At 34.4% G+C, this 13,021-nt stretch overlaps 1 protein-coding gene and 1 non-coding gene across 7 annotated transcripts in view; one reads left to right on the forward strand and one right to left on the reverse strand.

Annotated features, from left to right (window-relative positions):
• The window catches only part of Mbd5 (methyl-CpG binding domain protein 5), a 338,624-nt gene that overhangs the window by 265,995 nt on the left and 59,608 nt on the right, over positions 1 to 13,021 (reverse strand). The window lies entirely within an intron of this gene.
• On the forward strand, positions 3,394 to 3,496 carry LOC138834901 (U6 spliceosomal RNA). The gene has a single exon (XR_011374294.1). It is a non-coding gene; the product is annotated as a U6 spliceosomal RNA (small nuclear RNA).

Genomic DNA, 13,021 nt, shown 5'->3' on the forward strand with positions numbered 1-13,021 from the left:
TAAGTCATTCCCTGAGCAATTTGTATTTCTTTTCAGATTTAATGTAGAAAAACACCAGGAAGTAGGTGTTTGGGTTTTTTTTTGGGGGGGGGCAGTATTGGGGTTTGAATTTAGGGACTCATTATGTACTAGACAGGCTGTCTACCACTTGATCCACTCTCCTAGCTGAAATGGTATTTAATAAAGGAAAAATGTTAATTTTCAAATTCTTTTAAAAATACTATCTTAATATTCAATGTGTTTGTTTAGGAATTTGAAAATGAATATTTTTGACAAACAATACTTTCCAGCTATTAAGAAGGATTTGATGAATTTGGATTTCTTAACAGTGATCCAACATTCTCAAGTGATTAGGCATATGCTAGGAATAACATCAACCTTGTAATGACATTCAGTGAGCAAAGAGCAATCACTTACCACAATTTTCTTTATTCATTTATTATTTATACTGTGCTAGCTTCCAATAATTTAAGATGATTCACCTGGCCTTTAAACACGGGAGTGATAGAACAGCATTGAGTATAGGAAAAGCACAAGCTTTTGGAAGCAGACACATGTAAGTTTGATGGAAGTTTGCATCTGGTCTCTTCGGTACAGTACCTATAGAACCTTGGTCAAGTCACTTATCCTACTTTGGAATAGTATATTCCATCCTAATAACTAGAATGACTCCTTGTATCCAGCTTGTGGCTAGACTTTGATTAGTTACTTTTCTTCATCTGCCTGAATGTTTAATTAGACTTTAAGAAAATACAACTGTTTTCTTATTTTTTTAAATTTCTTTTCTAGTTTTCTTAAACAGAAAAGAAAAATGAGACAGCTTTTAGGAACTCTCTCTCCTGTGGTAATATCACTAAATGAAAACAATTTCTCTGGAGAATGTAGAGAAAACAACTTGTGTAAATGTCCTGATGTTTGGTATGTTAAAGAATGAAAGGTAAATTTAGGTTATGGAAGGTAGTCAAATCTATCATGGTTTGGGGCCCTAGGGCAAACAAATTTGGAAAGTTTTACTCAATAAACATGCTTTAAATATAACAAATTAAAATGTTGTTAGTAAACTTAGTATTATAATTAATCTGTTAATGTTCTATCTATAGAAAGAGGTCTCACTATACAAATGTACCTAATAAATAATTAAGTATATACATAATATCTACTTACAATTAGTCAAATGACAGTGGAAAAGAAAGGAAGAAGTATGGTCTAAGAAACTCTAGGTAGTCTACACAAAAGAACCAGTCATAGTAATCTCTATCATTTACAATTTTGTGACCTGGATCCTGGACCTCAGGCTCCTCATGAATGAAAAGGAATAGAGTAAGAATTTTTATGAAGATTAAGCAGAATAATGAATCTACAGGGTCTAGAAGTTGCTGTATGACCATGATGGCTTCAACTTCCAAATGATCCTCTATTATGTGTGAATAGCTGAATATTTGAGTATTTAATACATTTACCTATATCACTCTTTAAAATTTATAGGTCTGTATTTTAAACCAATACAAAAGTACCTATGTACTAAATATTTTTTTCCAATTAAAGTGTAAGATTCATACAGCTACAGTTGTTCAAAATGGCACTGAACTTCCTTTTCCAAAGCTATTATAACGATGAATTTTAAAGCTCCACAAAAAAGTTAAGTTTAAAATTTTATTTGTTTTTGAGCAAAAAATGAAGCAAACCACTAAAAAAAAAAACAAAAACCTGGCACATCAAATGCTACTCAAGAAAGATAGCTGTCTGTAAAAATAAAAGATAATCCCATCCACATGGATAATACAGATATCAAAATAACAATCATATATCATGAAATTATGAATGCTGTTTTTCGTCATTATTCGCAGTAAAGAATTATTAGTATTTTATGAAAACAAGATCAAGACATAGAGGAGGTTTCAATGAGTGACTGAAAATTAAAGGTAAGGTGGAAAGAAAGATAAGAATCTAATCTTGTATATTTCCAAACAGCCAGGCACAACTACTGGTGGTATAAATGGGAATAGATTTAGGTAAGGCAGTTCCTAGGATCTTAAAAAGAAAAGAATAATAATGAAACTAGGAAAGTCAGAAAGAACCTTATCTCCTGAGGGGCATGATGGAACACGTAACTCCAGCACTTGACGTGCAAAGGCAGGAAGATTTTGAGTTCAAGGCCAGCCTAAACTACATAGTGAGTTGGAGACCAGCCTAAAGTACATACTGAAATTATGCCTTAAAAAAAAAAGAAAGAGGGCTGGGAAGGTGGCTCAGTGGTAGAGCGCTTGCCTTGCATGCATGAGGCCCTGGGTTCGATTCCTCAGCACCACATAAGCAAAAAGAAAAAAGCCGGAAGCAGCGCTGTGGCTCAAGTGGTAGAGCGCTAGCCTTGAGCTGAAGAGCTGAGGGACAGAGCCCAGGCGCAGAGTTCAGGCCCCACAACCGGACCCAAAAAAAAAATTAAAAAAAAAAAAAAAAAAAAGAAAGAAAAAAAATTCAAAAGAAAAAAAGTGAAACAAAACAAAGCCCTACAATTTTCATACTGGATTCTCTTGGGTTGTTGGGTAAAGGAGTCATATCTGTTTTCTGGGCCTGGAATAAATTAGACATCATATGAAGACTATGATAATGGCGTGCTTCTGTTTAGGCATTAGAGTAAGGTGATGGTGAGGGTACTGTTTGATACTAGTCTTTTTGGGGTGATGACTCTAGAGTCATTTGACAGTATTACTGATGGCTCATAATTGCTCTCGGGTGAGTTAAGTTTTCATAAAATACATCTATACCCACATCTATCTATGCATCTATTTATCTACCCATCTAGCAATTCAGTACATATATAGCATGTGATACAACATTCTCAAAAGTGTCTAGGACTATATCCAAGAATTATGTACACTGCTATTTCTGCATTGAAATAAAAGGATCACATCAAAATCTACAAAGCCTCTAAAAGTCTTCCATGAGTTTAGCTCTGGATTTTCCACCAAATATACTTAGTTCAAGTAAGGATTTGATGTTGGAATACTTAACTCTAATTTTTCCTTATTAATAGTAACACAGACATTTTTATTTCCAGAACATTTTGGAGTTTAGAATTTTAGATAAGGGGCAATGGACACTTATTTGTAGATATGATCCTATTTTCTCAACTTCATCTCATTGATCTCATCTCACTTATGGTCCATTTAAAAAAGAAACTTGGAGATTGTTAACTAGTCAGAGACTAAGGTACAATAGTTGCCAGGCTTAAAAAAATCCTGGCTATCAGTAATTACCCAAGTGCCAAAGGATTCCTGTACAAGTTTCAAGTGTCTGAGTAATGGGAAACACACACACACACACACACACACACACACACACACACACATACACACACACTTCTTTTGGACTTGATAGAAAATGCCATTATCCATGCTTGCTTCAACAGCACATACACTAAAACTGGAATGACACAGAGATTAGCATAGCCCCATACAAGGATGACATGCAAGTTCGTGATGTGTTCCATATTTTTGCGGAGTGCAATGGATTTTGATGAAAGTCATCTATATAACTAATGGGTAAAAGATGGGAGGGAGGGAATGGAAAAGAATATGGGAACAGATGACACTATGTGAAAGGAAATGTACTTATTACCTGATGTATGTAAAGGTAATCTTGCTGTATATCACCTCTAAAAAAACAATAAAGCAAATTAGGAAGAAAAAAAAGAAAATGCCATTATTCACAGAATGAAATTTAGATTGTTCTTTCTGCCATATTCAACAATAATGACCAGTAACAGTAACCAGATAACAGTAATGTGATCATGTATACACTGAGCTGAAAAAGTCTACCACTCGTTGTTTCTTCATATCCAAACAAAATGCCCAAACCCTTAACTAATTGCTCACTCTTGATCCTCATTTTAGTGATCATGACCAGCAGGGTTGTTTAAAAAGACCAACACAATTATGTGGCAAAATAGATGCTATCACGGTCTGAGTCAGTCTGTCTGCATGTTTCCTTGCTTCTTCCTCTTTATCACGGACTGCTCTGGTTCAGCTTCTTACTAGGCAATTGGAATTAACTCATATCTGTTTTCATAGATTTATCTGACTTTAAATTAGATGCCACTCCTTGTTATTTAAAAAACAGGAAAAATAGGTGAGAAAAAGAGAATACTATTAGTGAAAAGTACACAGCAGAAACGTAGAATGCTTAAGAATGTTGGGAGGAGGGGGCTCAAAATAAAACCATGCACCCAAATATTAAAATGGTTAAGTATTTTATAAATTGCACTAAAATATTTATTTAAATAATGTCTTTTCCCCTGAAGATTTCATGGTGAAATACTATTTTTTTAGTCAAGACAAGTTATGGAAAGTAAAAAAAATAAGTTATAATAACTCAAAAGTATATGGAAATCACAGACTGAAGATTCATTACTTAGCTCTAAAACATAAAGCCAATTAAAATATTGTTTTGTTTCGGAGAAAAAGTGCTTTGTTGTGGTTTTTCCTTTTTTTTTTTTGGTTTGGCTGTTTTTTGTTTTGTTTTGTTTTGTTTTTCATAGTAGTGGGACAGTACAGGAAATTTTATGTGCTAAGTAAACATTCTACCACTGGAGCTATCCCCTCAGTTTTTTCTTGTTTTAATTATTTGTCAGATAGAGTTTCAAGTTTTTTCATATATGGCCTGGACTAAGATTCTCCTTATCCATAGGCTCCCCATGTAGCTAGTTCATAAGAACATATCATGAGGACTAGTTTATTGACTAAGATGAGATTTCATACACTTTTCACCCTGCCTAGCCTTGATCCATGATTGCCTTCTAAATAGCTGGGATTAGAGAAATGGTTCATGTGGCATGAGACAAAGATTTTAATAGGCTAAGTTTCCACTTACAGATTAATGTCTTCATGCTGAAAGGTCTATTTTCAAATAATAACTTAGAAGTTAAAGAATATTTACTAAAGTATTTTGAAAACTATTTTCAGGGGCAGAAAATTAGGGTAGACATTTCTTAGATCTTTCATCAATGTCATATATCTTTATAATTATTATAATACCATCCCTTGTATATAGCTTTGTTTTTGGAGTATTTTTACTTCTAGCTAAGCAGAATTCTATAATCTTAATGTAAAGACAAATGTTCTAGGTATACATGCCACATGGAGTTGGTAGTATTTTTATGTAAGTGGCTAGGAACCTTTGGTTCAGGCCTGCATTCTCAACTACACAGGAGACTAAGATCTGCAAAGCCAGGCACAAAACTAAGTCTGGAGATTCTATCTACAATTAACCAGCAAAAACGATACATTCAAAGTATGGTCCAAGTTGAGCACCAACTATAAGTGAAGAGGATGAGTAAAAGGAGGAAACCCTGAGTTCAAACCCAGGCACAACACATGTGTAAACATGTGTACACACACACACACACACACATACACACACACTCACGCACACACACAGAGATTACAAATGTCCAAAAGGTTAAATGATCTATTCAATATTAATAGTGATATAAGGTCTTGATATCTGACTACAAGTTCAATTTTTTTTTTTTTTTTTGTCTTTTCTTTTTTGGTACTGGGGATCGAACCCAGGACGTTGCACTTGCAAGGCAAGCGCTTTGCCACTGAGCTACATCCCAGCCCCTAAGTTCAATGTTTTTAAAAGCTACAAAAAACTTGTATTTTCCAAGATAAAATTATATCCTAAACTGCAAACAGGAGAAACAAGTAAGTGACAGAAATACCTTAAGAAATATTTCCATGGCAGATTTTCCGTCTTTATGTAATCTTTATTTAGAAGGGAAATGCCTCGTAGCATTAAGATTGTTATAAAAATATTTTAAATAAACTATGCAAACAATGGAAAATGAGAAGATCTTTGTACTGTGGGGTCTTTTTTTTTTGGTGGGGGGTAGTACTGTGGATTTAACTGAAAATCTCCTGCATCCTAAGCAAGCACTATATCACTTAAGGCATGTCTCCAGTCATTAGGCTTTTTGAGCTTTATTTTTTCAGACAGACCTTAGGCTATAATCCTATTATCTCTACTTCTTGAATAGTTGGATTATAGATAGGCACCATCATACAAAACAAAACAGAAATATTTTAATAAGTGTAAACTGAAATACAGGACATTGACCATGATGGTCATTTTCTTATTTTTGAATGAAATATGCTAAGTAAATGTTGAATGTTCAAGAATAGACATAATTTCTTTCGGCAAAAATCCTTTGTCAGTAAATATTTTCTAGTGCTTTAGGAGTAATGATAAATTTCACAAGCAAAGCAAATTAACATACTAAGCTTTGTGGATATGGTTATGTCTATACCTTGATTTTTAGCCAAGATTCCTTAATAATTTGGGGGAAGGTTTGTTGAAACTGGGGCTTGAACTCAAGCCTGGGTGCCATTATCCCTTAGTGTTTTTGCTCAAGGCTGGTACTCTACCACTTGTATTAGAGCTCCATTTCTAGATTTTTTTTTTTGTGGGTAAACAGAGGTAAGAGTATCATGGACTTTCCTGGCTGGCTTACAACTGTACTTCTCAGATTCCAGCCTCTTGTGCAGCTAGGATTACAAGCATGAGCCATTTGTTCTGAGACCCAAACACTTACTGTTTAACTTTCACTAACAAAGCAATGTTGCTTTGACTTAATTTACTTGTTAAATTTGCACTTTCTATAACATAAAGGTTCTAGGACTTAACACATTTAGGTTAAATTCCTTCTGTGTCACTTATTTAATATATGAATGACCTTGGGCTAATGACCATTTTTTTGTGCCCTAGATTCCTTACAAGTTTGTTGTGTATATTTCAAAAGGTTCATGAACCATCATCCCTAACATGGTAGTTATAATTATGAATAAACTTTTTATAGAGGATAACCTATTCATTTGGTTGGAAACATATCAAATGGTATTGAAATCGGGCTGAGGTCATCAACACAAAAGATATTATTTTACATCCTTTTGATTGGCAAATACACAAAAGAGTTCTGGAATGAAAACATCCTTTCCTTGAAATCACTTGAGAATGAAAGTGTCACTGAATTGCAAGTGCTTTATGCTTCAACTGGATAGCAAACTTCACAATGACTAGGTACCATGTTTGTTTGTTTTAACACATATCCTAACATAACACTGCTCAAGTACATGATACAAATATCTGATGAAATACAATAAATAGGTGAATGAAGAAGTTCATGTCAATCATAGAAGATACAGAAAGAATTTAAATGAATAATAGGAAGCTGGTTCTGGTGGCTCACACCTGTAATCCTATCTACTCTGTAGGCTGAGATCTGAGGATCATGTTTCTTTTCAAAGCCAGCCTGGGCAGGAAAGTCTGTCAGACTCTGATCTCCAAGAAACTACCAAAAAGTTCAAAATGGAATTGTGGTTCAAAATGCTGCACAGTATCATTGAGCACAAAAGCACATGGACAGCACCTAAACACAGTGTTCAAGCCCCAAGATAACCACACAGACACAGACAGACAGACAGACAGACAGACAGACAGACACACACACACACACACACACACACACACACACACACACACACACACACACACACAAGAATGAAGGGACAAAAGACTAAGTTCGAGCAAATCAGAAGAACCTAGCAACTTCTGAGAACCTGGTAAATTCAGAGAACCAAAAGAAATAAAAAAGAACTTGAGAGAAGATAGAGATACAGGCTCCAGAAAAAGGAAGACAACATAGAAGTCACTGAATGAATGAATAACAGGACTGAAAAACTCAAGAATGAGTGATCCTGTTCTAAAGCATGTTTTAGTTCTGAAGGGAGCAGCTCAAGCCTGATTTAGACAGGCCCAGGGCTAAAAAAGGAAGTTTTGCTTTCTCATACTCCTTTCCAAAGGATCTTTGAGAAATGCCTTTAGTTTTGCATTTAAAGAAAGAAATTCTTCCTCAAAGAAAAAAGAAGTATGGTAGGACACAGTAAGTAAAAAGGATGAAGCTTCAGAACTTTCAAAAAAAGCAGAATGATCCAGAGCCTAAAGAATGATTTTTATAGAATCACGTTGAATGAAAGTAAACAGTGACCACAATGGCAATAAGATTCAGTTATTTACTAATAAGGCAAATGCATACACTTATAAGATTAATGTACTTTCAAGATGGTAAATTACTTTAAGTTTTGGGTAATTTGTGTCTTAAGGTACCTCGACTTTATCCACAAAAGTGGATAACAGTACTTATCATATAGTATGTACTATTTGTTAAGAATCCCATAGAAGGGTACATCAGATCCTGTACAGAAATGTCTGGTAAGCCTTCAGAGTGGGTTCTGCTTTGGGCTGTGCTACAACACGGGGTTCAGATTCTAATACAGGCAGAAAGCAGACCAGGACATATGAGATGTGGCTGTCACCTCTCTGTCCTACTTAATATTCTCTCATTCTTCATTAAAACCAATGTGTTTTGCAGAGTAATGGCTAGGTTAACTCCTTATGAAAGTTGGTCTTGTTTGGTTCCAACTTGAAAGATGCTGTCAGTTCAAGTTATTACTTACCCTTACAACAAATTTCAAATTTCTGATTTCAGAGACCACCCAAGACAAAGGGGTGAAGGAAAAGAATAATTCACATAGAAAATATCTGAACATATATAACTAAGAGTTTACTACCTATCTCCTTCATTTTGAAAAAAAATTCAGTGCTTGAACTAATACTTATTTAAGGGTCTTATTTTGTTCCAGGAACTATTATAATTGCTAGGCTTACAACAGTTTTAAAAGGAGTACAAGAATCCCATCCATATACAGATTTTATTTAAGGAATTTGTTTGAGACAATGAGAAAGTTTTGAAATAACAAGAAATATTTTAACATTTACTGAACCTCTTTTACATTAAAATGTATAATATATAAATTTTTAAAAATTACCCACACCTAGACACTTTAAGCTGCCTCTTATGATTAATGTATACACTAAAGAAAGTATGTTCTTTTGGGTACATAAATTGTCTTTATATTTAAGTGCTTTTGAAATAGCTTCTATAATTAGAATCAGCAAATGCCTTTCCACATTTAATCTTAGCTTGCTACATTGAATTTTATAAAAACATATTCTCATCATAAAAGTAACAATGTATTTCAGAAGAATCTATCTAAAAGTTCTCTAATCTTAACATTTTAATACAATCATATAATTTCTATAAATTTCCTTCTAATATTTCTAAAATTTTAAGTAGTTGTATATTTACATAGTTTTCAACATATGTAATAACTGTGAATTATCTGTATTTTGACTTAAATTTTACTTTAAGCATTTTCATTATTTTGTTTATATTTAAGAGATCAAAAATAGGCAAAACAGCAGGGCATATATTTCTTTCTCCGAGACCAGCTAAAACCTTTAAGAATGGGAGTAAAAAGTACATTCTAAGCCTACCAGTTTTTAAATAGAAATCTAATAACAAAGGATTTAAATCTAAGCAATGCTAGGTTCAAAATCTGATACCAAGCATTTTTAAAAAGGATTATTATATGTAGCCCTGCATTCATAGTAACACAAATTTCTGATCTAGATTGTAGGTGAATAAAAATTGGAAAAGTTACTGGGCACTGATAGTTCATGCCTGAAATTCTAGCTATTCAGGAGGCTAAGATCTGAGGATTGCAGTTCCAAGCCAGACCAGGCAGGAAAGTTTGTGAGACCCTTATCTTCAATTAACCACCAAGAAGAAGTGGAGCTGTGGCTCCATTGGAAACACACTAGTCTTGAGCAAAAAACCCCCAAAACCTCAGGGATAGTACCCAGGCCCTTGAGTTCAAGCCTCAGAGCCAGCACACATACATGGACACACGTACAAAACTGGAAAAGGTATTGGGCATTGGTGGCTTAGACTTGTAATCCCAGATTACAGGGCCTGAGATTATGAGAATTGTGGTTCAAGGCCAGCCCAGGCATATATTTGAAACCCCTTGTCAGGAAGACTATAAGACTCCATCTCAATGGGAAGAAGCAAGGCATGTTGGCACACGTCTGTCATGCCATAGATGACCTGAAGGTAAACATAGGGAGATCATAGACAATGCCCAGGGAGTACACAAGACTCTATCTTAAAAATAACTAGTGCAAAAAAGGACTGAAAGTATGTCTGTAGAAATAAAATGCCTGCCTTGTCAGCAGGAGGCCCTGAGTAGTATGTATCCCTGGACTACAAAAAAGGGAAAAGTAACAAGATTGCTATTCGTATTTCAGCTGAGGTCCCATCAGAATTTTATAAATTTGCAACTGGATTTGATGCCAACTAGTAACTTCAGACCTGGATCACCTTGATTCTATTTTAAAAACATTAATCATGTTGATCTGGAAATATATTTAAGTGGACAAAAAAATTGAAGTCAGGAAGCATATTATACAAGTATCTTCAGCAATGTCACAGCATATAGTACCAACATATAAAAATCAATAGTTTTTCTGTATATCAAAGAGAAACAGGCTGAGAGAGGAATCAGAAAAACAATTCCATTCACAATAGCCTCAAATAACAACAACAATAAAAAGTTAGGAAGCAACATAATCACAGAGATAAAAAAGCTCACAATGAAAACTAAATAACTCTGAGGAAGCAAATTGAAGAAGACACCAGAAGATGTTATTGATCAGCACAATTAATTATTGTGTAAATGGATATATTACTGAAAGCAATCTACGTTTCATGCAACGTTTATCAAAATCCCAACACCATTCTTCACAGAAATAGAAAAAAATCAATCCTAAAATTCCTATGAAAGTATACAAATGCCCAAGCAATTCTAAGCAAAAAAGTAATGCTGGAGACATTACAATACTTCATATTTAGTACTACTGTGCCATAGTAACAAAAACTGCATAGTACTGGCATAAAAGTAGACATGAAGACCAATGGAACAGAAGGCTCAGAAACAAATCCATGCAGCTATAAACAAGCTAAATTTTAAGAAAAGAACACAAAAATTACACTGAAGAAAAGATAGCTTCTTCAACAAATGGTGCTGGGAAACCTCTATAACACAAGCCAAAGACTAAACTTGATGATTTTCTCTCACCTCGTACAAATATTAATTTGAAGTGGATCGTGAATCTTAATGTAGACCTGAAACTCTGAAACTAATGCAAAAAAGAACAGGGGAACAATGAAAACATATTAGCATAAGGCAGTAACTTCCTGAGTAGAACTCAAAGAACTCAGCAAATAAAAGTATAGACAAAAGGAACTTAACAATAAAAAGGCTGTGTACAACAAAGGAAATAGTTACAAGATGGAAGAGACAGCATGCAAAATGAGAGAAAAATCTCTGCTAGCTTTACATCTGATAAAGAATTAAAAACCAGTATATACAGGGAACTCAAAAAACTAAATTCCCAGAGAATTAATACTGTTTTATTAATTTTGAAGGGCAAATGAAATAGACAATTCTTGAAAGAAGTACAAATGTCAATCAGTACATAAAGATATGCTCCACAACCTGGCCATAAAGGAAATGCAAATACAAACAACGTAGAGATTTCCTTTAATTACAGTGGTTACCATCAAGAACACAACATTAGTGCTGGTGATCATAAATATACCTAGGAAAGGTTACATAGGATTGTATAAATACATGTATATGTGTGTATGTGTGTAAAATACTGAGACTGGTTTAGGAAGGAATACTAAGGAGAGTAATAGAGGAGACTGATCAAAGTACTCTATCTATCTATCTATCTATCTATCTATCTATCTATCTATCTACATATATATAAACACTTTGAAATAAAAATGTTATAAACATCATAATACAATTTTTCTTAAGTTGTAGACAGAATAAAATATCCAAATAAAAAAAACAGACAAAAAATCCAGAGCAAAAGTATCAGTAACCTGAGATGGATAAAGTCAACAATATTAGATGTGTGTTAAGGAGGATACATATGGAGTAATGAAATCAATAAATATCCATGCGAAGCAAGTTGTACATAATCTTCTGTAAACAGTGGTACATGTCGGGCTGGGAAGGTGGCTCAGTGGTAGAGTGCTTGCCTTGCATGCATGAGGCCCTGGGTTTGATTCCTCAGCACCACATAAGCAGGAAAAAAAAAAAAAAAGCTGCAAGTGGTGCTGTGGCTCTAGTAGAATGCTATCCTTGAGCTGAAGAGCTGAGGGACAGTGTCCAGGTCCAGAGATCAGGTACAACTGACCAAAAAAAAAAAAAAAAAACCAAAACAAAACAAAACAAAAAAAAAACATTGGCACATGTGTTATGTTTGCTCAGTGTTAAGAAAGTAACACTAAGTCTAATAAAAAAAAAAGTTAAAGATTCAAGCTCTGAAACATCAGGCCTTAATTAAAGAATATTTTTTCCTAAAGCTACACAAATCTAGTTTGTATATGCATCTCCACAGAACCTCTTGATTAATGTAAAAATTCTATAAATTTGTTTGTACAAAAAGTGCTTTGGCATTACCAATTTACACTCTCTATATCAGATCTTAAGTGGATTTTAAAACTAGTGTGATGGGTTGGGTAGGTGGCTCAGTGGTAAAGTGCTTGCCCTGCATGCGTGAGACCTTGGGTTCGATTCCTCAGCACCACATAAGCAAAAAGAAAAAAGCTGGAAGTGGCGCTGTGGCTCAAGTGGTAGAGCGCTAGCCTTGAGCTGAAGAGCTGAGGGACAGCACCAGGCCCCGAGTTCAGGCCCCACAACCGGACCCCCCCCCCAAAACAAACAAACAAACAAACAAAACTGGTGTGATGTCTAGTAGAGTTCTGCAATCTAACATACCTTGCCAATATGTATGGACATAACTGAGTTGAGGGATGACAGTCAATATAAACTCAAGGCAGCTATTTTTGTACTTTGTACTCTTTTTTCTTGCTATAAGAATTGCATATTTTCAGGTTTTTCTCTGAAATTGCTTTCAAATAAGTTAGATGTATTTTTATATCTAATTCTTTGCAATCTGAATCAGAATACTATATCTACCTTCTTTTACTTTGAACTAAATATCAAAAATGATTCTTTTATCTCAGTTAGTTCTTCCTAGATAGAAG

Source organism: Dipodomys merriami, unplaced genomic scaffold, assembly GCF_024711535.1.
Source record: "Dipodomys merriami isolate MVZ:Mamm:240054 unplaced genomic scaffold, mDipMer1.0.p SCAF_1, whole genome shotgun sequence".
NCBI classification, from domain to species: Eukaryota; Metazoa; Chordata; class Mammalia; order Rodentia; family Heteromyidae; genus Dipodomys; species Dipodomys merriami.